This window comes from Cryptomeria japonica, chromosome 7 (assembly GCF_030272615.1).
Source record: "Cryptomeria japonica chromosome 7, Sugi_1.0, whole genome shotgun sequence".
In the NCBI taxonomy this organism is placed as follows: domain Eukaryota; kingdom Viridiplantae; phylum Streptophyta; class Pinopsida; order Cupressales; family Cupressaceae; genus Cryptomeria; species Cryptomeria japonica.
The window spans coordinates 519086520-519113743 of record NC_081411.1 but is presented as its reverse complement, the minus strand read 5'-3'; positions in this window follow the sequence as shown (position 1 = coordinate 519113743).

The window sequence follows — 27224 nt, the reverse complement described above, 5'->3', positions numbered from 1 at the left end:
GTGGCTAAGGCTAGTGTTGTAATCCTCCCTGAATGGGATATAGTTGATGCTCTGGTTCTTGAAGTAGTGAGAAAGGAAACCAAACCCATGGAAGGAGTGACCTTCAGGAAGGATAATGTTGCTCTAGTCATGTGGTCACTGAAGAAAGATGAGAATAAAAGGAGGAAAGGAGTATCAGATTCCAGTCTCTTAGGAGGCATGATTGTGAAAAGAGTCCAAGATATAGGAGTGGTGGAAGCTGCAAGCACGGTCTTGGAAACTACAAAGTTTAGTGTGGTAGTAGCAAAAAAGGAGGCAAAAGAGAAGGCTAATCTCCAATTAAAATTGGAAACCATCTTTAAGGCTTACAATGAGGCCAAAGAAGGAATAGCCAATAGAGACAATATTATTGCTAGCCTTTGGAGTATGTTGGCAGGTCAGCACCATCCAGGTGAATCCTCTACCCTCATGATAGCCTCCTCTCCAGCAAGACCACCTACCAATCCTATTATATAATATCCCCCTTCTCCTATGACTTCTGATTTCCAGTCAGCTAAAACTATCCAACATGAGTTGGAAAAGCTCAAACAAGCTCAAGCCTTGTTTGCAAGCAAGTATGAAGAGAAGGTAAAAGCCACAATTTTGAAGTTTGTTGATTCGGTCAAGGCCTTTATTGTACAAATTTCTATGAAAAGGATCTTGAATGTTTTGATTGAATTAAGAAAGGATGAAACCACTTTGGAGCCAATTCTTAATAAGTAGATGCCTAGAGGTAAGGATTTAGAGTTCACGTGTTCATCCCATGCAAAAGCAGAGGAAAATGACAATCTTAGGTCCACTAGTGAGTTTATAAAAGAAATGAATATATTCTCAGAGGAAAGGGCAGGTGTAAAAAGAAAAGCCCAATTATATAGAAAAGAATATTCAGATCACAAATATGATTTGTTTCCAAGGGGTTTTGTTGGTCCCATTTAGTTGAAAGAGGAGAAGGCATGGCTAGAAGAGCTAGACCACAAATTGTCCCAAAGGGTTAATGAAATCATTAACATTGATGACACATCCTTATTTGTCCAAACTATTGAAGAGATTGAAAAGGTGAAATCACATTATGGTTTCATAGAAATAGAAATTGGGCAGTTAAGGGTCACTTGGAAAAGGCTAGAAAGGATGAAACAAAAGATTATTAGCTTTGCTTGGCCAAGTGATGACGTGTTTCAGGAGTGGAAGGACAAATATATCGGACAACAAGAAGATACTCCAGAGTAGATAGAAAAGGTTATAGCGGGACAACAAATGGAAGAGGTTGTTGATATTGAAAAAGACTTGTAATTATTTCTTGGAGAGTATCACGGTTTGTAACAAACTTTTCTAGGAATGTCCGAAGCTTGTATGCATCCATAATGTTATAAATGGATACTAGGACTAGTGTAAAAGGGGATCACAAGAATTTTGTAAAGAAACTCTGGCAAAATATACTTATCTTTTTTCTCATTTTAAGGAGATTTCTCTGAGTTATGTAATATTTTCAGGAATGAATATGAATATACAGATCAAAGTTTTAGGCCTAAAATTCCTTTGTCTTCTGGTGTGCATTCTTTAGTTTGCTGGTTTCATTTAGCTAATCTAGGGTTGTTTGAATGAACATGGATTGTAAGGAAATCTTGTAGATGTTATTTCTGGCTTTTCTCTTTAGGAGAGGGATTAAATGTGCATGAAATACTTCTGTCAGCAAGTCTATTGTTTGTAGCTATGAATCTAATGAATTGTTTTAGTTGAATGGGAGAGGATCTATATATATGTTAGGCATGTATGGGATTCATAAAAGCCAAAATGATGAGATGTATACGAGTGTTCTATTTTGAGAATTATTGTTTGATTTATGTGACTCTGTAGCCTAGATAAGGCACTGGTATCAGATTGTAGGATCTCTTTCTATTTGTTCTTGATGATCATACTGAAAATGAATGCAATTTTTTTCCTTTAGTGTTTCATTTTTATTGAGGTGATGAAGTCCACAGGTTTTTTAGCACTGGTTTACTATGGATCTCAGTTTTAAAGTGTGAAGATATTCACAGAAGGTATACCCACCTGAACTTTGGATAAGTTCAAAGTGTAGAAGGTTCTCAAAACCTTGTTATATGTTACTCTAAGGTTCGTTTTTCCTTGATCTCTTTGTATGTAGATAGAGATTCATTTTTTTTTACAGGGGATAAGAGGGAAATCAGAATTTGAGACTAACAGGTTTTATAAGATGTGTTGCCTATCTAGAATGGGTTTCAAGTATTGTACCAATGTCAAAGGCAGATAAAAGCATAAGAGTCTATACAGATTTCAGAGATCTAAATAAAGCATGTCCCAAAGATGATTTCCCGCTACCAAACATTGATATAATTGTGGACTTATCAGCAGGACATGAGATGTTTTCATTAATGGATGACTTTTCGGGATATAATCAAATAAGAATTGCCCCTGAAGATGAAGAAAAGACAGAACTCACCTATGCATGGGGAACTTATTGCTGGAATGTTATGCCATTTGGGCTTAAGAATGCAGGAGTGACTTATCAAAGGGCTATGACAACAATTTTCAATGATATGATGCATACATTTATGGAAGATTATGTAGATGATATACTTGCAAAATCTCATACAAGACAAGAACTTTTGAATATCTTAAGAAAGATTTTTGATAGGCTGGAAAGATATCAGTTGAGATTAAATCCAAAGAAATGTGCATTTGGAGTAACCTCTGGAAAACTCCTTGGGTACATTATATCAGCTCATGGAATTGAAGTAGATCCCAAAAAGGTCAGAGCAATCATGGAAATGGAGTCTCCTAGGAACATAAGTCAATTAGGATCTTTACAAGGAAGATTGCAATCGATCAGGAGATTTGTCTCTCAATTAGCAGATAGATGTCATCCATTCACCCATATTCTACATAAAAATATTCCATTCAAATGGGATTAGAAAAGTGAAGAATCATTTTTGCAAATCAAAGAATATCTTATGAATCCTCTAGTATTGGTATCACCAACCAAAGGGAAACCATTCTTGCTCTATATCTCAACAACAAATGTATCATTAGGAGCTCTCCTTGCTCAACATGATGAAGAAGGAAAAGAAAGAGTAGTGTATTACATCAGTAGAATAATTGTTGGCTATGAACTGAATTATTCCTCAATAGAGAAGACATGTCTAGAAGTTGTGTTTGCAACTCAGAAGTTGTGACATTATATGTTGATCGTTTCATGAAACTAATAGCAAAGATAGATCCAATAAAGTATTTGTTGAGAAAGTCAACCTTGATAAGAAGAATAGCTAAATGGGTTATGATACTGAGTGAATTTGATATAGAGTATGTTTACCAAAAAACTATCAAAGGACAGGTCATTGCTGATCAATTGGTTGAAGCACCTTTACAACACGACATGCCTTTGCACATTGAATTTCCTGATGCAGACATCCTGATAGTAAGTACAAAATTTTGGGAAATTTAATTTGATGGTTCTTACACACAATATGGATCAAGTGCATGAATATTTTTCATCACACCTCAGGGACACACAATTCTGAAATCATATAGATTGCGGTTTCCATGCACAAACAATACTGCAGAATATGAAGCATTGACTATTGGGCTTAAAATGGCCATTGAATGGAATGTCAAAGAATTACATGTCTATGGTGATTCATAGCTTATCATCAACCAAATAAATGATGATTAGCAAACTAAGGATGACAAGCTCATTACATACAAACAGCTGGTAGAAGAGTTTAAAGAACACTTTGAAGAAATATCATTCACCTAGATTCCAAGAAATGAGAATAAAGCAGCAGATGCAATGGCTACAATAGAATCTCTCTTACAAAATTAGGAAAATCAACATCATTACAAACTTCTCGTGGAAGATATATTAACCCCTACCATTTAATCCTAGCATATCTACCAAATTTTCCATATATCAGGAACTAGTCAATCCTTATACAGTCAAACTTATCAGTACTTAAAATAGAATATCCTTCCTCTTGACCTATCCCGCAATCAGAAAAGGAATTTTATCCGTCAATCCTCTCGCTATACTATTATTGCAGATATCCTATATTGGCAAGTTCTAGATGGTACTTTATTGAGATGTCTTGAACATGAATAATCTGAGAAAGTTCTTAATGAAGTTCATGCAGGTATTTGTGGTACACACTCAAGTGTCTTAACATTGGCTAAGAAACTTATTTGTATGGGTTACTATTGGCCTACTATGGAGAGAGATTCATTCACATATGCTAGGAAATGCAAATAATGTCTGCTCCATGGGAATCTCATTCATGCACCAGCACAAGAATTATATCCTATGATAGGGTCATGGCCATTTTATCAATGGGGTCTTGATTTGGTAGGAAAGATAAATCCCTCATCTTCTAATGGATATAAGTTCATTCTGACTACTACTAAATATTTCACTAAATAGATTGAATCAGTGCCTCTAACAATAGTGACAGGAAAACAAATATCATCATTCATTTTGAATTATATAATCTGTCACTATGGAGTTCCTATGACCATTATCACTGATAATGGAAGACCATTTAAGAATCAAGATGTGAAGGAGATATGTGAACAATTTCATATCCAACATAGGTTTTCTACTCCATATTGTCCACAAGGAAATGGTCAAGCCGAGGCATCAAACAAAACTATCTTGAAAATTTTAAAGAAAACAATTAATGAAGCTGGAAAAGACTGGCACATTCAGCTGAATCCTACTCTTTGGGCATACCGAACCAGCATCCGCACTCCAATGGGGGAAACTCCATATTGTTTGGTCTATGGATCAGAAGCCATATTACCTATAGAAGTAATATACCTTCTCTACAAGTATCCTTGAAAGGTCTTATACCAAAAGAAGAGCAACGAGTCTCTTGACTCTAAGAACTTGAACCGATTCAGGAACATCGCCAAAATGCAACAGATCATTTGAAAGTATATCAACAAATAATGGCAAGAAGTTATAACCATAGAGTCAAGTTGTGTATTTTTAAGATTGGAGATATAGTTCTAAGGGAGAATCCAAGAAATCAACAAGACCGAGAAAAGAAGGGAAAATTTGAACCAAATTGGCTAGGACCTTTTGTCATAGTAGCAACATATGGATCAGGAGCATACAAGTTATCTACCCCTGAAGGTGACTAGTTTGATGAACCTATAAATTCTATTCATCTCAAGAAATTCTATGCTTGAGATATAAAGTCCTGGAAAAATTAACAAAAAGCATATAAAGTCCTGAAGATATCAGTACAAAATCAGAAAAGCAGAAAATCCCTAAAAAAGCATAAAATGGTTAAAAGAAAAAAAAAAAAAGAGAGAGAGAGAGAGAGAGAGAGAGAGAGAGAGAGAGAGAGAGAGAGAGAGAGAGAGAGAGAGAGAGAGAGAGAGAGAGAGAGAGAGAGAGAGAGAGAAATGCAATAAATTTAGATGGTGAAGACCTAGTAAACAGGCACTATCTAAAAAGTGAGTTCCTCCATCTATGAGATTGCTTTGTGCACCTATTCACTCCATCCTATCCTCTCCTACTGCATCTATCGCTTCCATGTGTCTTAGCTTATCCATTCCATCTTTTAGATCCATTGCTCTGAACCATTTAGTAGAAAATATGTAGCTTACCAATAGTTATCAATCTTTGACACACTTGTCATAGTCACTATCTTAGATTTTATCAGAATCAATCAATCTATATTTGTATCCCACCATGGTTTGGATCTTGATCAATTCATACATCCATAATAAAGTTTTGTTTCTGCTGGGGGAAAAATCCTAATTCCTTTTGCTAAGGTGATCTTTTGAATCTTTGAAAATCTAAAAAATTCGGAAAACTTAGAAAAACCAAAAACACGTAGGGTTTTGAAATAGATAATGAGCAACAAAGAAATGAAGATCAAGTCATTTTATGAGAAAGGAACCATGAAACTTAGAAAACAAAGAATCAACCAACAAGTAATAAAGGATTATCAAAAGATCATTCGTCAAGATGATTATATCAGTTAATGACCATGAGAACATGTGAATGACATGCGAGATTCAGTCTTTATTTCTTGATTTTATTGCTAATCATGTACTCTATGCGACTCAAGGATGTCCATGACTAGAGAAGCTATGATGGGGCATGATTATTTTTGTTTGATTGTTGTCTATTATTTATCTCTTATTAAGGTATGTACTTGTCTCAGGATATGATCGACAAAAGATCAAGGAGGACGTTCCAAGTCATGCATGAAAGGAGATAATCCTTGTCTATTCTGCAAGCAATACTCAGGTCAACTTGACTCATTGTATCAAGTTGCTTGTATTAACTTGCTATATCAAAATCCATGTAAGAAATACTCGAGTCATCTTGAATCATTATGTCAAGTTGCTTGTATTTTCTTACAACATTTTAAAGCTCAATGATGAAATCAAGCACTGTTACAAGATAACATATGAAGAATGGTAGTATAATTTTTAGTTAGATCATTTTAGATTAGTTCATTATTTATCTGCATTATAAGCATTCAAAATCAATTGAATTATAAGCATCTCATTTCATTCAAAAGTCAATGGTCAATGAATAAAGATTGAGTATACTTGGACAAACAAAAAAAAAACAATTTATATTTGATCATTATAGGTGCATTCATTTTTAGAATAATTTCAAAAATTGCATTTATTTTACATTCAATTAAGTGCATTTCATTAATCATATGGTAATCATCATTATTATTTGCATTAAGATCATTCTCATTTTAGTTCCTTTTTAAGCTCAATTAGTTGCATCTTTTCACTTAGATTCATTCATCGTTATTTGCACATAAAATAAAACATTTGCATTTTCTCATCATTTTCATTTGAATCCATGTGCATCAAAAACATATTGCATAATCATTCATTTGCATATAGGTCACTGCATTTAGATCATTTCATTTACACATCATTTAAAGGTAGTAATCATTTTCAGTTGCATTCAAGGTTATCAAAATCAAAAATCAAAATTTTTTATCATTACATCATATAGATCAATAATCATAAGGAAAAGAAAGAAAAGAATCATCAACTGATATAGAACATCATCATATAAGATAACATGCATATAGATCATCATCATATATAATAACATGCATAATAAAGAATATCATCATATAGAGTCCATGTCTACATATAGGTCATCATAAAACAATAAAAAGTCCAAGTATACAATGATATCACAAAAATAATCAATAATGTACAAAGTCCCATCACTACAAATCAAGTCAAGAATCATGACTACCTCTCAAGCTTGTGGGTCTAACACCTGGATCACCTGCAGCATCTGCACTAGCATCATCATCCAATGGAATCATTCTTCACTTTAATAACTTCATCATTCATTCAACTATCACCTATCATGTCTTATACAAGATGTATCTTTTCTGAAACCAGACATTTTTTTTTTGTATTAAGTATCATAGAATCCCAAAGCTCATTTTTTTCTCATTCGAGAATCCACATTACAAACTTATTACAAATACCATATCCTTTCGAGAAAACTTATTACAAATACTAGCTCGTTTCGAGCACCAAACTAGAAACAACAATTGGAAGACCAAGGGTCACAACTTAGCAATCCACTTTAAACAACAATGGAAGACCAAGAGTCACAACTTAGAATTCTATGCAAAGGTGTCCCTCATGGGAGTTGAACTTGGATCTCCACATTGAGAACTCAATGCTTTAACCAACTAAGCTCAACCCCTTGGACAAAACCAGACATTTTGATCATCTATAATGTCTTATATAGGATGTATCTTTCCTAAAACTAGACATTTTGATCATCTTTTGTCTTATATGGGATGTGTCCTTCCTAAAACCAGACTTGATCTCAGTCCAATCAATCTTCTCAATCTAATTCATCTGATCAATTTGTAATCTATTCACTCATCTATTTTTTATATAACGTTATTCTTCTATCGAGAGATCATTCATTACTTTAATGTACAAACGATCTCTCGAGGGGGCATCATCATCAAATCAATATCCAGAAATCAGTATCTGGGGCACACAATCAGGATTTTTATCTCCACTAGGCACGCTATTGAGACTTGATTTAATCTTTGAAACAATGTTGTCTCGACATAATTTCAAAGAGGGGAAAAATGTATACACATAAAAAATGGTTATGACCGATTAAATAAATATTTTATATTTATTTAATAATTATTCTTCTATTAAATAATTAATTTGAAAAGATTAATTTATTTAATTCACTTCGTGTCTTTCTACTAATTAATTTTATTGAAATATTTTATTAATTAATTCATCTATTTTATTCCTCTAATTAATTGAATGTCTAAATATTTAATTATTGCCTTCAATCATTTGAATATCTAATGTTTAATGATTATTCTCCTATCCTATAGTCTCAAATATTAAATAATTTCTTAAATTATTTAATCTATTATCCAACCCACCTTCCATCTCCACTTCATCTTCCCTTTGCCAGCTCATCCATCATGTGGCTAAGGAAATTAATATTTCTTAAATATTAATTCATCATTTATCTTCAACCTCCAAATTTAATGAAATATTGTGTACGTACACAATATTTCATAACCTCCTTCTATATTCTCTCCACCATCCCTACATCTTAGGAAGGACTTGAGTCCACTTGTCCTCTCATGCCTAAATTTTCTCCAACCATCCCTAGATTCCCTCAGTCAGCAACCCAGTCAAGGTGAGATGAGTGACACTTGTCTTCTCCTTCCCCCTTTCTTTGAACCTTCACCTTTTCTCACAACCATCCAAATCTGCAGATCTAATCATGACTATTGATCTGAGCCACATCATTTTATCCTCTCAAAGTCTATAAAATCAAGAGTTTTAGTTGAGAGAGAGTTAGACTTCAAGTGAAATTGCAAGCCAATCATTTGCAAAACTTATGTATCTGTGAGTTTTAATCTTGAAGAAAATAGCATAATCATTTAGCATTGCATATCATAGCATTTGTGAACTATCAGTTATGAGTCCATTCTTCATATGCCATCTTGGAAGCTATCAGTGCTTATCTGAGAGCACACCATCTACAACTAGGAATAGTGGAGTTAGGACACAATGAGACATAAATCATGAAGGTAAAAATAGAATTTTTATTTCATATGTATTTCATGTAGTTTCATTGGTTGAGTTTGGATTTCATGTAGCATTTCCATTGGTATTTTGTGAAACTAACTTGTTGCAGGTAGCTTTCTGAGGATGAAATTCAAGTCAACACAATGTCATATCTTTTTTTCTCTATTGGAAGCTTCAAATTTAGATAATTCGCACACTTAATTGCCTATAAAGAACAACCATCAGATGTAGAAACAAAAAAGTTCTCTTTTTTATTTGATGATGAGGATGAAGAATTCAAATGTCTCTTCTTTAGTACATCAAAAAAGTATTTCATTGAATAGTGCATGCATCTAGCTTGTACAAAGTGCCAATATGAACATCCTTAGCCAACACCATAGCTCCTATTTTCATTTTTCATCTTCCACTCAACAAAACAACCAATACATGCAAATCATTCAACTTTCTCATTGAAAGAAGGTTTTGTGCAAAATAGGGATGCATAGTACACCATAAATCCCCTTTACCACCAGGGAATCAAATTTTGATTTTTCCATACCCAACAATCTTCATATGAGATTCATCACTAAGATATTGCTTTCCACCATCATAATCTTCATACTTCATGAACCAACCTCTATGAGAGTTCATATGAAAAGATGCTCTTGAATCAATAAGTCATGCATCTTCTAATACATGCCTTGCCAAGGTTGTGACAAATACATCATAGTCATCCTGAGAGGATTTATCTAAATTAGAATCAAAGATTTTTCTTATTTTAATTTTCTTCTCCTCCTTGCATTCTTCTCATAAATGTTTAGTCTTCTCATAGTTCCAATATTTGGCCTTTTAATTCTTTCTAGGAGACTTAGATCTCCTAAGGGGTTTAGATTTAGATTTTTTTTTCTTTCTCCATTGATCTATCTCAAGAAACTAGGGCCTCTTTAGTCATCTCATAAAATTTTCTCTATATTTCTTCAAACTATAGTGAAGTAACCATATCATTTATTTTGGAAGTGGTTGTAGTACTTTGAATAGCTACTACTAGGTGGTCCCATGAATTTGACAAAGAACATAATAGAATCACACAATGATCCTCATACTCAATCATGAAAGGAAGAAAGGTGCTTTTACATGGGAAAATCCTTTTGGGAAAAAACACACACTCAAAAATCTAGAGATCAATTGTATTATCAACAGAAAGAGTTACAATAGCATAAAACCAATGCTCTTCAAGAGTAATTATAGTGATAGAGAAATTCAGAGAAATTTGGGTAGATAATAGCTAAAAAATATTCAACCCCATTATATAAAATACACTAGGAAGCCACATATTTATAGAGCTCAACAAATGAATGGAAAGCACCCATGGTTTCCAAAACCAACTTATACACTTGAAAGGTTAGTGGTGTCAAAAAAAACAAGTTGTCATTTCTATGATGTTGCACATAGAAACTTTCCAAAGCACTAACTCGTGACTCACCAATAATGGTCATCTTTCCGTACGCACTACACCTATCATAGAAATTGCCATATCTCTTTTAGGAACATTCCTTACCTCTCACCACTTGTCAGAAGAGAAATCCACCATAAATACTAGCTACAAAAAAATAACTCTCCATGAATCTTCCACCAAAATAGTAATCAACATAGTAATTAAAAGAAACTACCATAGTCCCAACATAGAAACTTGTGATACTAGTCCTCTAAATTTTAGGACTTTCAAAATGGGTGAAAAATAAAATAATTAAATAAACAACATATTAGGTACTCTAAGGTTGAGAAAATTTAATCCCAAAATTATCCCACTTGTCAAAGACTTGTCAAGACTCAAACATATTTCATCTAATCAAGGCCCCAAGGCCCATATAATTGACAAACCATCTGAATTTCTTAGTTATCACTGGCTTCCTTAGAGTATATACAACATTCTCCAAAGTATCCATTTTTCCATCTTTACCTTTACATCTTCCACCATATTACAAACTAAGGGAAACTATACATCAATTTGCTTTAGTTTGGCATGTACAGTATGATTTTTTGCTAAAAAAATAACACTCTATGTGTCACATAGATATTTATCTATCCTACATCAAAAACTTAAACCAAATGGATTTATTATAATCTCTATAGTGGACAAAGTGACTACAACATGTCGCTTACTCATCCAACTTACAACACCACCAAATATCATGAAAACATGTCCACGGGCAAATCTTATATTATCAATGTCACCAACCCAATGCAAATCACCATGTAGGAGCATTGTCTTCACATCAATCATCTCAACTTTCAAGTCATAAGATACTGCAGGTGATAATAGGAATCGAATGAATGATATCTTATCTATAGGAGAAAATATTTCATAATAATCAATTCCATCCACCTTAGAATACCCCTTTGTAATCAACTGTACTTTATGCTTCTGAACATTGCCATCCGCAAATAGTTTCTTCTTAAAAACTCCTTTAAATACGATGGGGTCTCATCCTTCAAATAAAGGTATCAGATCCCATGTAGCATTTTTCTTCAATGAAGTCATCTCTTCATTCATGGCTTCCATCCAAGAATCTACATCATGCATACTTGTTGGTTGAAAATTTTGTAAACAAGGGAAGTTCAGAAAATGGTGGTTTCAACTACAATGTGTGAGATAAAAATCTCTCCTATTTATAAGGGAAGTCTCCTCCTTTTCTTATTACACTAACTTTATTGAAATACAATTCTAATTACTGAGCCTATTCTAATCTTGGGTGTTACACCATCTCAGTCTCTTCTTTTAGAATACATGTTTATCCTTTTCTCTCTTTTTAGAAAGGATATTACAATTTAGAGAAAAATGATTTTAAAAACTTAAAAATTCCTAAGAAACAGCTTAGGAGCTTATATATGAGATTTACAACTATGAAGTAAAGTTTCTATGAAAGCACAATCTCTATTGCTTCCTGAGACAAGAAAATAATGATGAAGCTCAAATTCTTCAACTCACTATTATCCTATCAAGCTTTTCATAATAACTTTTGTAACCCAAATAACTTTCTTTCAAATGTCAACATAAAGTTCAAAGTCTTTACACTGCTATTTTATATAAAATTACAAGATATACTTAATATGAGGTAACGACATAAATCTCAAAGTCTTTATGATGTTATCCTCCAAAAATTTTTACCCTATCAATTTTCAAGTGTAGCACAAAGTCTACACAACCAAATTTATTCTACTCTTTCACAAAATCCCTATAAATTGCTTTTACTCAATCAATTCAATTACCATAACAAGAATGAAATAATAACACTCTCACCATAGAACACAATGCGCTCAACACAAACTTTAAGTGCCAAAGATGCTTTCTTTATTGATTGAACTAGCAAAAATCACAAAATGAACTCAAAGTTTCACTTTTCTCTTCACTTCATAAGAGTCTAGTTGCATATAGATAAAAGATGAAAATTACAAAGAGCTCACTCATATACATAGAGGAGAGGATATGAGTAAAACTAGGAAAAGTTACAACTAAAAATGACTATCAAAAGTAGAGTTTGATTTGACTTAAGACTTGTGCAACCCTACATGCAAAACCGCATACACAAAATGACACTTGTAGTGTCGATAGGAATTACAAAAATGCACCTACAACTAGAAATCATGAAAAATGACTTAAGTGTTTGGATCTCAATCTTGAGCATCATAATCTCCATTTTTCTTCAAGAAATATTTGAATTTCTGGAGAGAAGCTTGTGTTGGCATTTTTTATGATGATGTTGTGATTGTCATTGATGGACACACACTTGTTTTGAGATCACTTTTTGTATGCATGAGTTATGCTCAACCGGTATTTGTTCTGAACCAGTATCATGTATTATAGTCTTTAAACTATCGGTGTTTTGCAGAAAGTGTTTACCGATCTCAAGCGGTATGAAGTCTCAAGTGGTATGAAGACCTCAAGCGGTACAATGGAACAAAGCGGTTGTTATCATTTTTCCCAATCTTCATTTTGACAAACCGGTAATTGGTAAAATGTGTGAACTGGTAATCAGGTAAAATATGTGAACCGATAATAGGTAAATGTATGAACCGTTATTACTCTGTGATGAGTTACCAACTGATATTATTTTTGTGATGAGTTATCATCCACCGACACTTTGGCGGTGATTCTGTGTCGTGTTACCAAATGTGTCCAAATTCACCGAACCTAGGAACTTGCAATGTAATCCTATTGGACCGACATGAAATCAGATTCCTTTATAAGGACATCAGGGTTTCATGTGTAGAAAAGAGTTGTTAGGGTTTTAGGTGGTTGATGAGGTTTTGTATGTGTGATCATAGAAGAAGATAAGGTCTGTGTGAAGAAGTAGAGTGTGGAGATTTTGAAGACTGAAGTAATGCTGAAATGATTTAACAATGAGCTATAAAGGATCTAACCAAGCATACTGTGCTGGTATTTAGATCACTCACTTGTTGATTACTCACATCTTTGACAAGTCTGAAACCCTTAACCAAGTAGGCCTGAGAAAGCCTTTGTAAATCCTCTAACAAGGTGGTTCACAACTCTCGATATGAAATCCTCTCACAAGGTAGTCTTTAATTGGACTTATCTCCTAACAAAGATTGAGATTCCTAATAGGATCTATTCTGGTGAAGAACATTGTATGACCTTAACCGGTCTAGTTACTATTTTGCAGATAGTTACTTGTGAGTTTCATCTCACCATGGTTTTTCCCATTTGGGTTTCCATGTCAAAATCTCTTGTGTTATGGTGATTGTGCTTCTATGGGTGAATGCCTTATTTGTTGTTTGGTTTGCATTTGTGTTAACTGGTTTGTTAGTAAAACTGTTATACCGGTTTACTACTAAACTATTTAAGTGTTTGAGTTCAGTATTTTTTGGTATACTAATTCACCCCCCCCCCTCTTATTATTCATCAATTGGTATTAGAGCCAACCTTTCTATAAGTTTAACCACTTGGAAGGAGATATGGGGGAATACACTATGAGGGAACTTACTCATCGTCTCACTCTGACTGAGAAAGCCTTTGATGAACTCAAAGTCAAGTATAAGGCCTCTCTAGAAAAAAGAAGAGAGCATGTTGAGAAACTGATGGAGCTAACTGAAAATAGTTCTTTTGATGAAGCGGACATGGAAGCCCTAGTTGAAGAAGTTGAAAACTAAATGAATCTAATGCTAACCTAAGAAGGGAACTAGAAGGACTGACTATCAAAATGTGTCAATAGCTTGAGAACCGAAGGAAAGCTGAAGATCTGGTAAAAGACAGATCATGAGATCTCCAAGCTGAAGCAAGAAATTAGTGCACTTACCGCTTATCTCCAAGAGAGTAAAGTGGAAAAAGAAGAAATGCAAGGTGAACTAAACATGGCTATATCTGAGAATACAACCCTGAAGGAATCCAATGCTGCTATTTCTAAAGAACTCACTGAGTCAAAGGAAATACTTACCAAATTCAATAAGACCACTGTTAAGCTAGAACAAAAGCTTGAATCAGCAAAACCGGTTAAGAATACCACTGGACTTAGTTTTTCTGTTTATGAGGAAGGTGAGACCTCTGGAACAAAAGATGAAGCATCAAAGAAGAAACCGGCACCGAAGGATAAAGGTAAGTAAAAGTTCAAACCTGTTTTCTTTAATTGTCTCAAGGAAGGACACACTTCCAATGTATGTAGAAGTAAGGCTTAAAATAATTTTCCCTACTTTCTAAATAATAAGCCTGTTGGCATTATGTGAACCGGTATGAGGACATAATGACATTGTATGCTATCATTGATGTCAATATGCTGAAGAGGTGAGAACCAGCATATGTGAGAACCGGTGTAACACTGTGAATTGGCATTTATGCCAAAGTGAAGCAGTGTGTTTGTTCAAGGTGAACCGGCATATGGTTATGGGAACCGGCACATGGAAGTATTGTATGACTACCGGTTGGTAGTCTCAACTTCAGGGTTTTTGGTTGAAGTGCTTCAAGCCTATGTGGCTCAACTAGTGACTTTGTATGATGAGTTAGCATGGTAACGAAGAACAGATCATGTTGCCACGTAAGCCTTGTGTGTGTGAAGGATCTTGCATGAAGGAGATTGTTCCTATCTACCTCATGAATGTGCGAAGTCTATAAATAGTGATAACATGTGATGGGTTATCAATAGCTATGAAATTGATGGAAAATGGATGATGGAGAATTGATCAAGACTATTGCATTTAATGCAGTGTGCTCAACGGTCATGATTGAACCGTTTGAATTCCTTAACCTAACGGGTTTCAGGGTTTAGGTTTTATGCTACCGACCTATCTATTTTCCTATAAGGTCGATGTTGTGATTCTTTCTGAGGTTGTTGGAAAAAGTTGTGTGTATGTATCCAAGAGAAGGGATACGTGATTCTTCCCAAACCAAAGGAGAGAAGTGATACCTGCAGAGTGTAAGTGCAGAAGGTGAAGAGGAGCTTAAGCGGATCTGCATTGGCATTGAGTGTTGTTACCAGATCATTGTAATACCTGTTGATCTCTAACCACCTCAACAGTTGGAAAATCCCTTAATAGGATAGCTTTAATCGGCTTGCTGTAAATCCTTTAACAGGGTGACTCAAAACAATTGAGTTCTTGAAATCCTCTAACAAGGTAACCTTTAACAGGATTTAACTCTTAACTGGGTATTCTTGCCATCCCTTAACCGGGTGATCCCTAACAGGATCAGTTCCTAACAAAACCTATTGTATCAGTCTTTAACCGGACAAGGCTCCTAATAGAGCGGACTTCTAAAGAGTTCAAAAACAAGCTTGTGGGTATTCATCCCCACCGTGGTTTTTCCTAGTTGGGTTTCCATGTGAAAAATATGTGTGTGATGTCTTCCTCATGTGATGCTTTGTTGTTTTTTGTCAAGCAGTAAATCATGTTGATCTAGTTGCTCATATGTATATCTTTGATGGTAGATTACGTGTTCATGTATTAGGGTGAAATGGAAATGAAGTGTTAGAGTATGTGAGAAGATAGGTATCAATCATTTTATGCTTGTCTTAGCTATTCTGGGTTTTTGCTGGTTGTACTCTATTTTAGGACCAGTGTTACTATTTGTCTATCAATGCACAGTGTCTACTGACAAACTAGTTTAAGAGTGTGTTTTTGTCTATACTGATTCACCCCCCCCCCTCTTAGTACCAGTTTGGTACTATTCTTTCATCATTGAGTTATCAATTGGTATCAGAGTGTCCTCTAGGTCCTCTGTGCTATAAGCTTAACTGCTTGAGATATAGATCCCAGTCTAATGATGAAGAGGGAAGGTCCAAAGTTTAACAAAGAAAATTTTAGTATATGGAAAGACAGAATGAAGATATACATCAGAATCATGGGTGCTCAACACTGGAGCTATGTTGAGAATGCCTATGTTGCCCCTACCGGTACTCTCACCAATGACCAAAAGAGAGAGATGCAAGAGAATGGGCAAGTCATGGAAGCCTTAATTAGTAGTTTATTTGACATTGAGTTTATTGATGTCCAAGATAAGGTAAATCCCAAAGAGGTATGGGATACTCTTGAAAATATCTATGGCGGTGATGAGAATGTAAAACAAGCTAAGGAAGAAAGCCTTAGAGGGAAGTTTGAAGATATGCGGATGGTTGAAGGTGAGACCATTCAACAGTATGGAATAAGAATCAAAATCATTGTTGGAGATATCAATAGTGCAGGTGGTAAAATAGAAGTTTCCATTGTGGTAAGAAAAGTCTTGAGATCCCTATTGTCGGTCTATGCAATAAGGGTTGCTACTATTCAGGAGCTGAGATCAATAGACAAGACTAAGGTATCCCTAGACTCCATCATTGCAAAGCTGACATCCTATGAGCTAAATAGTTTTGATGGTAGTGTTCAATTGACTTAATCAGCTTTTAAAGCTTCTTTTGTACCATCTAGAAAAGGAAAAGAAGCTAGCACTAGTGGTGAACCAAGACAGAGAAGAGAAATGGATGATGAGGAGATTCTGATGGCATTTGAAGCTCTCCTTGCTAGGAAACTTCCTAAAGGAACTAGCAAATACAGAGGTAAGCTACTTTTGAAATTCTTTTCTTGTAACTGGATAGGACATATTGTTGTAAACTATCCTAATGGTGACAACAAGGACAAACTGGAAAGGTTCAAGAAATTCAAAGGAGGAAACTAGATAAACTATTTTGTGGCAGTCGATGAAGGTGTCACAGATGAGGAGTCAAAAGATGAAGAAAATGAAGATACTATGTTTGTTTCTATCAAGGAAGATGTGTTAGACAAGAAGGCTCTTGTCTCCTAGTTTGATAATTCCAATGAGTGGATCATTGACAGTGGCTGTTCTCACCATATGATTGGTGACCAGAGCAAGTTTCTATCCTTGGAAGAGTATGATAGTGGTGTGGTCCGCTTTGACAATGATGCACCATGCATGGTCAAAGGCAGAGGGTCCATCTCTTTGAATGGAAAGAGTAGTGCTGACAATGTGTATTGGGTTGATGGTCTCAGACACAACCTTCTGAGTGTTTCCCAGTTGAATGACAGTGGCCTCACTCTGGAATTCAAGAATGGAGTTTGCAGAATCAAAGGAAAGAATGGTGAATTGGTGGCCACCGGCAGGCAGACCAAAGGTAACCTATTTTAGCTGAATGCAAATATAAGTACATGTGTTATGGCTAAATTTGATGATAGCTGGATATGGCATAGGAGACTCTGCCATGTAAACTTTGATAACATTGTGAAGGCTAGTAAGATCAAGGCAGTTAGAGGGTTGCCAGTGCTAAGAAAACTGGATAATACCTTGTGCAGAGAGTGTCAATTGGGGAAAATGTCTTCCTCAACCTTTAAAGGTAAATCTTTCACTGCTGACAACTTGCTTGATCTTGTGCATACTGATTTGTGTGGTCCTATGAAAACTAGAAGTGTGCAGGGTGATAGATACTTCATGATTCTCACTGATGACTGCTCAAGAATGATGTGGGTCACATTCTTGAAAAACAAGTCTGAAGCCTTTGTAAAGTTTAAAGCTTTCAGAGCATTAGTGGAGAAGGAAAGCGGTAAAAGGATCAAGTTCCTGAGAACTGATCAAGGAGGGGAATTCATTTCTAGTGAATTCAACAAGTACTATGAAGAACATGGCATCAAGAGGCAACTGTCTGCCCCTCGGACTCCACAGCAGAATGGCCTAGTAGAGAGGAATAACCGGACTGTGGTTGAAGCAGCTAGAACCATGTTGATTCAAGGAAAGGTAGCTCACACCTTTTGGAGAGAAGAGGTGAGCATTGCAGTCTCCACAATGAACCGGGTACTCATCAAGAAAAGTAAGGATAAAAATCCTTATGAGTATTGGACCGGTAAGACACCTATGGTTAGCTACTTTAGAGTGTTTGGTAGCAAATGTTACATCAAGAGGAGTGAACACCAGAGCAAATTTGATGTGAAATGTGATGAGGGAATATTCCTAAGATATTCCACCAAGAGTAAATCTCTCAAGTGTTTCAACAATAGGACTCAGAGAATTATTGAAAGCATCAATGTAAGAGTTGATGAAACCTCTGAGAAAACTGAGGAAACTAGTAGTGAGCAAGCGGTAAATGAACCGGTTATAACCTTCTGGGAACCGGTTGTCAGTCCACCAAGTACCAGTAATAGTGTTCCTACACCAGTAGATGTAGATGCTGATACTGATGGAGATGAGGATGAAGAAGAAAAGCAAGAGGAATCCATTAAGACCATTCCTCGGTATGTCAAGATGAATCATGATCCTAAGCAGATCATAGGAGATAAGGATGCAGGAATCCTTACAAGAAGAAAGGTCAGAGAAAAATCATGTATGATCTCTAAATTTGAGCCTAAATAATTCAAAGAGGCTCATAAAGATGAAGACTGGATCAAGGCAATGAAAGAGGAACTTGACCATATAGAGAAAAATGGTACTTGGTCTTTGGTACCCAGACCAGAGCATAAAAATGTCATTGGTACCAAATGGGTTTTCAGAAATAAACTGAATGAGGATGAAATAGTGATTAGCAACAAAGCTAGATTGGTGTGCAAAGGATATGCTCAAGAAGAAGGAGAAGACTATGGAGAAACCTTTTCTCCTGTAGCCAGATTGGAAGGAGTCTGTATGCTTCTTGCATATGCAGCTTTTAAAGGTTTCAAAGTATATCAAATGGATGTAAAATCTGCATTCCTAAATGGTTTACTTGAAGAGGAGGTGTATATTGAGTATCTAGATGGGTTTTCCCTATCTGAAGATAGTGAAATGGTATGTAGGCTACATAAAGCCTTATATGGTCTAAAGCAGGCCCCTAGAGCATGGCATGAACATCAGCATTCCCATCTTGTGAAGATTGGATTTGAGAGAATAAGTGAAGATAGCAATATCTACTTGAAGTCTGAAGGAGATCAGATCTTGATCTGTGAGGTATTTGTTGATGACATTTTCTTTTGGTGGAGATGACAAGATGAGTCATGAGTTTGCAGATGAGATGAAGAAAGAGTTTGAAATGTCACTCATAGGAGAGATTAAGTTCTTCATTGGACTATAGATCCAACAGATGAAAGATGGAATCTTCATCACTCAGTCTAAGTATGTCAAAGATGTGTTGAAGACCTTTGGCATGGAAGATAGCAAACCGGTTGGTACTCCAATGGTGACTGGTTGTAAACTATCCAAAGAAGATGACTCAACATTGGTTGATGAGAAGGAATACCGATTAATGATTAGTAAGTTGCATTATGTAGTGCATAGTAGACCAGATATTGCACATGCAGTTGGCATTACTGCAAGATTCCAGAAAAGCCCAAGAGAATCCCACTTGGTTGGAGTCAAGCAGATTCTTAGGTATCTGAAGGGAACTGTTGACTATGGATTGTGGTATCCATATAGCAAGGATTTCAACTTGAAAGTATACATAGATGCTGATTGGGCAGGCAATATAGATGACCGGAAAAGCACAACCAGTGGTGCATTCTTTCTCAGTGGTAGACTGGTCTCATGGATGAGTAAGAAGTAGAGTTGTATCTCTCAGTCTACAGTAGAAGTAGACTATGTTGCAGCTTTCATGAACTGCACTCAGACAATTTGGATGAAGCATGTATTAAATGGCTTCAAAGTTCCTATATCTAAACCGGTAAGTATATTTTGTGACAATACTAGTGCAATTAATATCTCCAAGAATCCGGTTTTACATTCTAGAACCAAGCACTTTGACCTTAAGTATCATTTCTTGAGGGAAAAGGTTCAGAACAAAGAGATTGCACTGGAACATGTTTCCAGTCAGGAGCAATTAGCAGACATATTCACCAAGCCTCTCCCAAAGGCTACATTTATGTACTTAAGAGGTGAATTAGGGGTGTTTTCCCTTTAGGAGGTGAACTAAAGGTATATGCTCCACATTAGTCAGGTATTGCATAGTCAAATTTTTCTTCAAGATTGATGTGTTGAAGAATGCTACTCCTCAAGGGGAGCAGCATAATGGAATAGGGAAGCTTGTGCCTCCACTTTGGCATTGTTTTCAAAGGGGGAGAAGATGTGAAGCGGAGAGATATCTTTGTATATTTCCATCAATGCCAAAGGGGGAGATTGTTAGCATTATGTGAACCAGTATGAGGACATAATGACATTGTATGTTGTCATTGATGTCAATATGTTGAAGAGGTGAGAACCGGCATATGTGAGAACCGGTGTAACACTATGAACCAACATTTGTGCCAAAGTGAAGCGGTGTGTTTGTTCAAGGTGAATTGGCACATGGTTATGGGAACCAACACATGGAAGCATTGTATGACTACCAGTTGGTAGTCTCAACTTCAGGATTTTTGGTTGAAGTGCTTCAAGCTTGTGTGGCTCAACTAGTGACTTTGTGTGATGAGTTAGCATGGTAACGAAGAATAGATCATGTTGCCACGTAAGCCTTGTGCGTGTGAAGGATCTTGCATGAAGGAGATTGTTCCTATCTACCTCAGGAATGTGCAAAGTCTATAAATGGTGATAACGTGTGATGGGTTATCAGTCACTATGAAATCAGTGGAAAATGGACGATGGAGATTGGATCAAGACTGTTGCATTTAACGCAGTGTGCTCAATGATTAGGATTGAACCGTTTGAATTCCTTAACCTAACATGTTTTAGGGTTTAGGGTTTATGCTACCGACCTATCTATTTTCCTATAAGGTGGATGTTGTGATTCTTTTTGAGGTTGTTGGCAAAAGTTATGTGTGTGTATTCAAGAGAAGGGATACGTGATTCTTTCCAGACCAAAGGAGAGAAGTGATACCTGTAGAGTGTAAGTGCAGAAGGTGAAGAGGAGCTTAAGAGGATCTACATTGGCATTGAGTGTTGTTACCAAATCATTGTAATACCTGTTGATCTCTAACCACCTCAATAGTTGGAAAATCCCTTAACAAGGTAGCTTTAACCAACTTGTTGTAAATCCTTTAACAGGGTGACTCAAAACAATTGAGTTCTTGAAATCCTCTAACAAGGTAATCTTTACCAGGGTTTAACTCTTAACTGGGTATTCTTACCATCCCTTAACTAGGTGATCCCTAACAAGATCGGTTCCTAACAAAACCTATTGTATTAGTCTTTAACTGGACAAGGCTCCTAACAAAGTGGACTTCTAAAGAGTTCAAAAACAAGCTTGTGGGTATTCATCCCCACTTTGGTTTTTCTCAGTTGGGTTTCCACATGAAAAATATGTGTGTTATGTGTGATGTCTTCCTCATGTGATGCTTTGTTGTTTTCTGTCAAGCAGTAAATCATGTTGATCTAGTTGCTCATATGTATATCTTTGATGGTAGATTAATTGTTCATGCATTAGGGTGAAATGGAAATGAAGTGTTAGAGTATGTGAGAAGATAGGTATCAACCGGTTTATGCTTGTCTAAGCTATTCTAGGTTTTTGCTGGTTGTACTCTATTTTAGGACCGGTGTTACTGTTTGTCTGTCAATGCACAGTGTCTGCTGACAAACTAGTTTAAGAGTGTGTTTTTGTCTGTACTGATTCACCCCCCCCTCTTAGTACCGGTTTGGTACTATTCTTTCATCATTGAGTTATCAAAGCCTAGATCCAATAGATTCAATGGTAACTGTTTGTTACTATTTACTAAGTTGTCATTAGTTTTATGTCCAAAGTTATCCTATATACTCTAGTCAGTTAATACTACCAAAATACTTAGTCGGTAAGCACTAAAGCAGTCGGTTATAGAAGAAAGAAGTCACAAAGTTTAGTATACACCGAGCTATCTATCGAGTAACGTTCTATGTCTACCGAGCAGCAAAGATGGTATATCGAGTTAATATGGACCGAGTGAAACATGTTACTAGATTCATTGAACTTGGACACATATGTGGAAACGTGTTACAAGATTGAGGAACAGGGAACCATTATCACATAGGAAATTGCACCTAAAGATTTCGTATGATTTTGAGGACGTCTATCCAATGAAATAATTTGTATGGTTATTCATTCGATGAGTCATGTTTGTAAGATCGAAGCATGAACAGATCACCGTCATAAGAGATCTATTTATACAACATGAAATAAGGATCAAAATGTATGAAGGAAGACATGTGTGATAGATAAGTAAAAAGGCAAAATCATGAGAAAGCACAATGTGTTGTGACTGCTAAGAATGATAGAGATATTCAGAGGTCATTGAGAGAGTCTTCAAAGAACAATTTATGGGATAGAGTAAACAGAAGGGTTTATCGAGTTGATTTATCAATTACCGAGGTATGCTATGAGCAAGGTAATTTCATATTGAGCACATAGAATCTGCTATAACATTTCAGATGTGAAGTTGCAGATATTTTTTAAAGATTTTGATTGTATTATTTTGAGTTGTAAGAGAAACCTTTAACAGGGTAAAAGACTCTAACAAAGTCTATAAATTGTAAAACCTTTAACCAGGTACATCATTTAGTATAAGTGCTGTAAAATCCTTTAGAAAGGTAGATCTAAAGATCTTGATACTCCTAACAGGGTAAGCTATCAGAAATAGCTAAACATGTAGCTCTAACCAAGCAACCTTTATTATTGCAGTAGTGAAGTTGTGGGTGCCATCCCCACCACAGTTTTTCTCTCTAACAAAGAGTTTATGTGTAACCAAAATATATGTGTTATGGAGTGAAACATGTATGAATGGTATTTATATGTTTTAACTTTATATTATGTTTCAACAATATTCAGTTTATGTTTAATAGTAAAGTTATTATTGAAGAAAATTTTTGAAGTACTGATTCACCCCTCCCCTCTCAGTACATTAGCTTTCCATATTGGACCTAACATTGTTATGCATGCAACAAGTTTGGGCATAGAGCATTTGAGTGCAGGTCTGTTATACACAACACTAGAAGATATCCTCAAAAGAGTCAAGGAGTTTTTCCTGAATCCTCTGTGAACCGAAATCCAAACTGGTATAATGCCTATGACCATCACTTAGGTGGTAGTGGCTATCAAGCGGCAACTGGTTGGAGAGCAACCTATTTGATTTGTCATGGTAGCGGTCACACTACTGCAACATGTAGGAGGAAGAATGGTAGAATGAACAATGGACCATGGAGAGCTCCTGGAATGGTTTGCTATCACTACAACAAACCGAGACACCCTGCCAGAACCTACAGAATGAGAAAGAGCATATCAAATGATATACTGGTCACTCCGGAAGGAAATATTGATGTTGAAACTATTCAAGCAGATATGAAGACAACATGGAAGAAGAAACCTGAGGAAGTGTCACAAGAAGAACCGGTTTATGCACCTAGTGTGGAAGTCGCTGAATCGACAAACTAAGCTTCAGAAAAGCTTAAGGGGATCAAATCAATGAAATATTTTGAACCCCCGGTTTACACTGGTAAAAGACCTTAACCAATATGTGATACCTATCAATTGGTAGAAGACCGGAAACAATAAAAGGAAAATTTGGTTTTATGCCCTAATGGTGGAGCATTTATTATGGTAGGTGAAGAATTCGTTTAAATGAGATTTTCAAGTCATTATCACTTATCAATTTGCGAGTGAAGAAATTTTCAAATGTAGAGTGACAAAAGGTGATTTGTCTTGCGATTTAGAGAGAATTCAAAACCTTGAAGTAGAATCTAGAGATAATATCAATCAGTCAGGTGAAGAACACAAAGCGATAATCCAACAACTGAAGTAGTGTGTAGCAAAGCTGAAGTTGCAAACCCTAAATTATGGATTTCTAAAGGTATTTATCAAAATTCTTGTTTATCTATTTATCATGGCTTTTGCATCACACTCCAGTCCTAGTGCATGTGATGATTCAGTAGATTTCATCCAACGAAAGGCGAAATACAATGCCCTATCCTAGATACCCATTGGTGTTATAGTTGAGGAAGGTATTTTAGATTATATTGATTGCAAAATAGAAGACCTAGGATCTCTAGTGATCCATTCTAAGTTAAGTTTATTCTGTGGAAAGGATAAGAAGATCAAACCCGAATATAGCATCCTGAAAAAGAAGAAGCTACACAATGCGGTCTATTTCCTTGAATAATTTACAGAAGATCACATCCGCATCATACTAAGTATAGTGCACGGTGACAAAATGTATTTAGAGCGGACACATGACATCACATCGGAAGCGATTCATGTCATCACCAGTTTCTGCAATGTTGGAGAAGTGTCAGCCCTAAGGAAAGTCATTAAGCTAGAAATGACCAAGCTCACCGGTTTTGTGAGCGACTGATGGGGAATGACTGTCAATACCATCAAGGATGATTTGGTCAAATATGCCTGCATGGTGATAGGTTACCGGACTTTCTATGCTAGCAGAATTAACTCTATCTCTGTTGTAGCGGTAAATGGCGCCTAGAGGATGATCATGAAAGATGCCTCATTTGATTTATGCACCTATATGCAAAGGCAACTTCTGGTGAACCTAAAGTTAATTAAACAGGACAATGCCTTAAGATTTAAATTTGGACAACTACTGGTACGATTGTTTTTCTACTTTCAAGGCTATTTCCTAGGAGTAGGTGATATACAATGGTCTGTTGACCAACCGATTACAAAGAAAATCAAAGAGAGTCTTCAAGCGGTAGGAACCAGTTATCCCGAAGTCCTGAATAAATACTTTGATGAGTTCAGATGCAAGATGAGCCAAAGGGTGAGAATATCTAGTGACATTGTCAAGAAGTATGAAGAGGACATCTGCTTTATCATCAGAGTAGATGAGTGCATAATGGAGGTGGTTGAGCCTAGAAAAGAAGTGGAGCCCATGGAATATGAGGTAATCTATGAAATGCTAGACGAGTATGCTTCTACCCTACTTGCCTCACCCCTTGATCCTAAGAAGAAGAGAACTGGCACCTATTTGGAGAGGGTAACACCGGTTGAAGAATCTTTAGTGAAGAAAGGAAAGACAGTGCCATCTTTATCAGCACCGATTACCTTAGCGAGTCCTAAAGTGACCAAGCGGTCACCAACAAAGAAGAAATTGGAAGCTGTGCCTACCAAGGTCTTTGTAAGGAAGCAAAAAACTAAGAGCACCTCACCAGATTCTAAGGATACAGAACCTGAGGTACAACCTAAAAAGACTAGGCAAATGAGGAAGAAGACAAAGACAACCACCAATGAACCAACATCATCAGCATCGGTAAATATAGACATTTCCTCTTACAAACCTTTGACACATTGTCAAAGAACCATTAAGAATATTAGGAGAAAAGTGCCGAGTGATTTAGTAGATTATTTTGATGATTTCAAAGACAATGAGAAAGAGGAAGTCGAATAGGAAATTATTCAATATTTATGTATTAATGACCGGTTGCCATCAGAAATTAGATCTGTGACATTGGATTGTTTATATAATTCTTTAGATAACAAATGGTGCATTACCATAGAAAAAGAACAGGAAATAAGAGAAGAAATATTTGCACAATATTTTCCTGATGTGTCAATTTTAGAACTTTTTGAAGTTATGGAAAAGTACAAAGGCCTCTTCTTCATGAGAAGAAGAAGACTCTTGTTACTGGAAGGAAAAGTCCCTGAAGTGGTAAAAGATACCCAGTCTCATGCCAAAGCTGCTCTAAGATTGCACAAAGTGTTAGAAGGCAACAAGAAGGCTGAACAAGAACCGGAAACTAAAAAACCGGATGAGGTGTATGACAGTGAAGGAGAACTGGTCACTGAACAAATGGATCCTATTGACATTGATGCCTTGGATGGTTAAAATGTCACTTCGGATGCAGCAAAGGACAAGGCTGACAAAGAGAGAGTGGACAAAGAAAAACAAGACAAAGAAAAGGTTGATAAAGTGTAAGTAGAGAAAGAGAAAAAGAATAAAGAGGAAGAGGAGAAGAAGAAAAAGGAAGAGGAGATGAAGAAAAAGGAAGAGGAGAATAAAAAACAAGAGGAGGAGAAGAGAAAATAAGAAGAGAAAAAGAAACAGGAAGAGGAGAAGAGAAAAGAGGAAGAGAAAAGGAAACAGGAAGAGGAGAAAAAGAAAGAAGAAGAGAAGCAAAAGGAAGAAGATAGAAAGAAGGAATAATAAAAGAGAAAGAAAGAATCAGAGGAGCAAAAGAAGGCTGAAGAGGAAAAGCAAAGAGCCAAAGAGAAGGAGTAAGTGACAAAGAGCACACAAGTGGAGACCCCAAAGGCAACCGGTAGTCAGGCCAAACTGGCTGACATTACCAACCCCATTGACCTCCAATCTGCAAATGAAATGAAGCTGATCCAAAGCATTAAGCTTGCCCAAGAGCAACTTGAAGTGCTAAGGAGGAAGAAGGAGCAAGATGTTATTCAAACTGCGATGGAAACTCTTACCAGTTTGATTCCTGGTACCAACCTCCCCAGTATTGATTCCTCTCTGGCCCAACTGAAACTCTTATCCACAGTTATAGAGGACCAGGTAAAATACCTGGAAGATGTTACTAAAGCCAATGCACAAAAGAAGCATCAAAAGGCACTGAACACTGCCTTAGTGAAGAAATTAAACGAGCTCCGGTCTGAACTTCAGAAAGCGTAGAAAGACATAAGAGATGCTATGGATGAGGGGAAACTACTACTCAGTAATATAAGCCAACCCCATCTATTTTGTGATGATGTGCTTGCTTAGAAAGACAAACTGCAATCTGATTTGTCAGCATATATAAGAACCTTCAAGATGTCCTATGATTC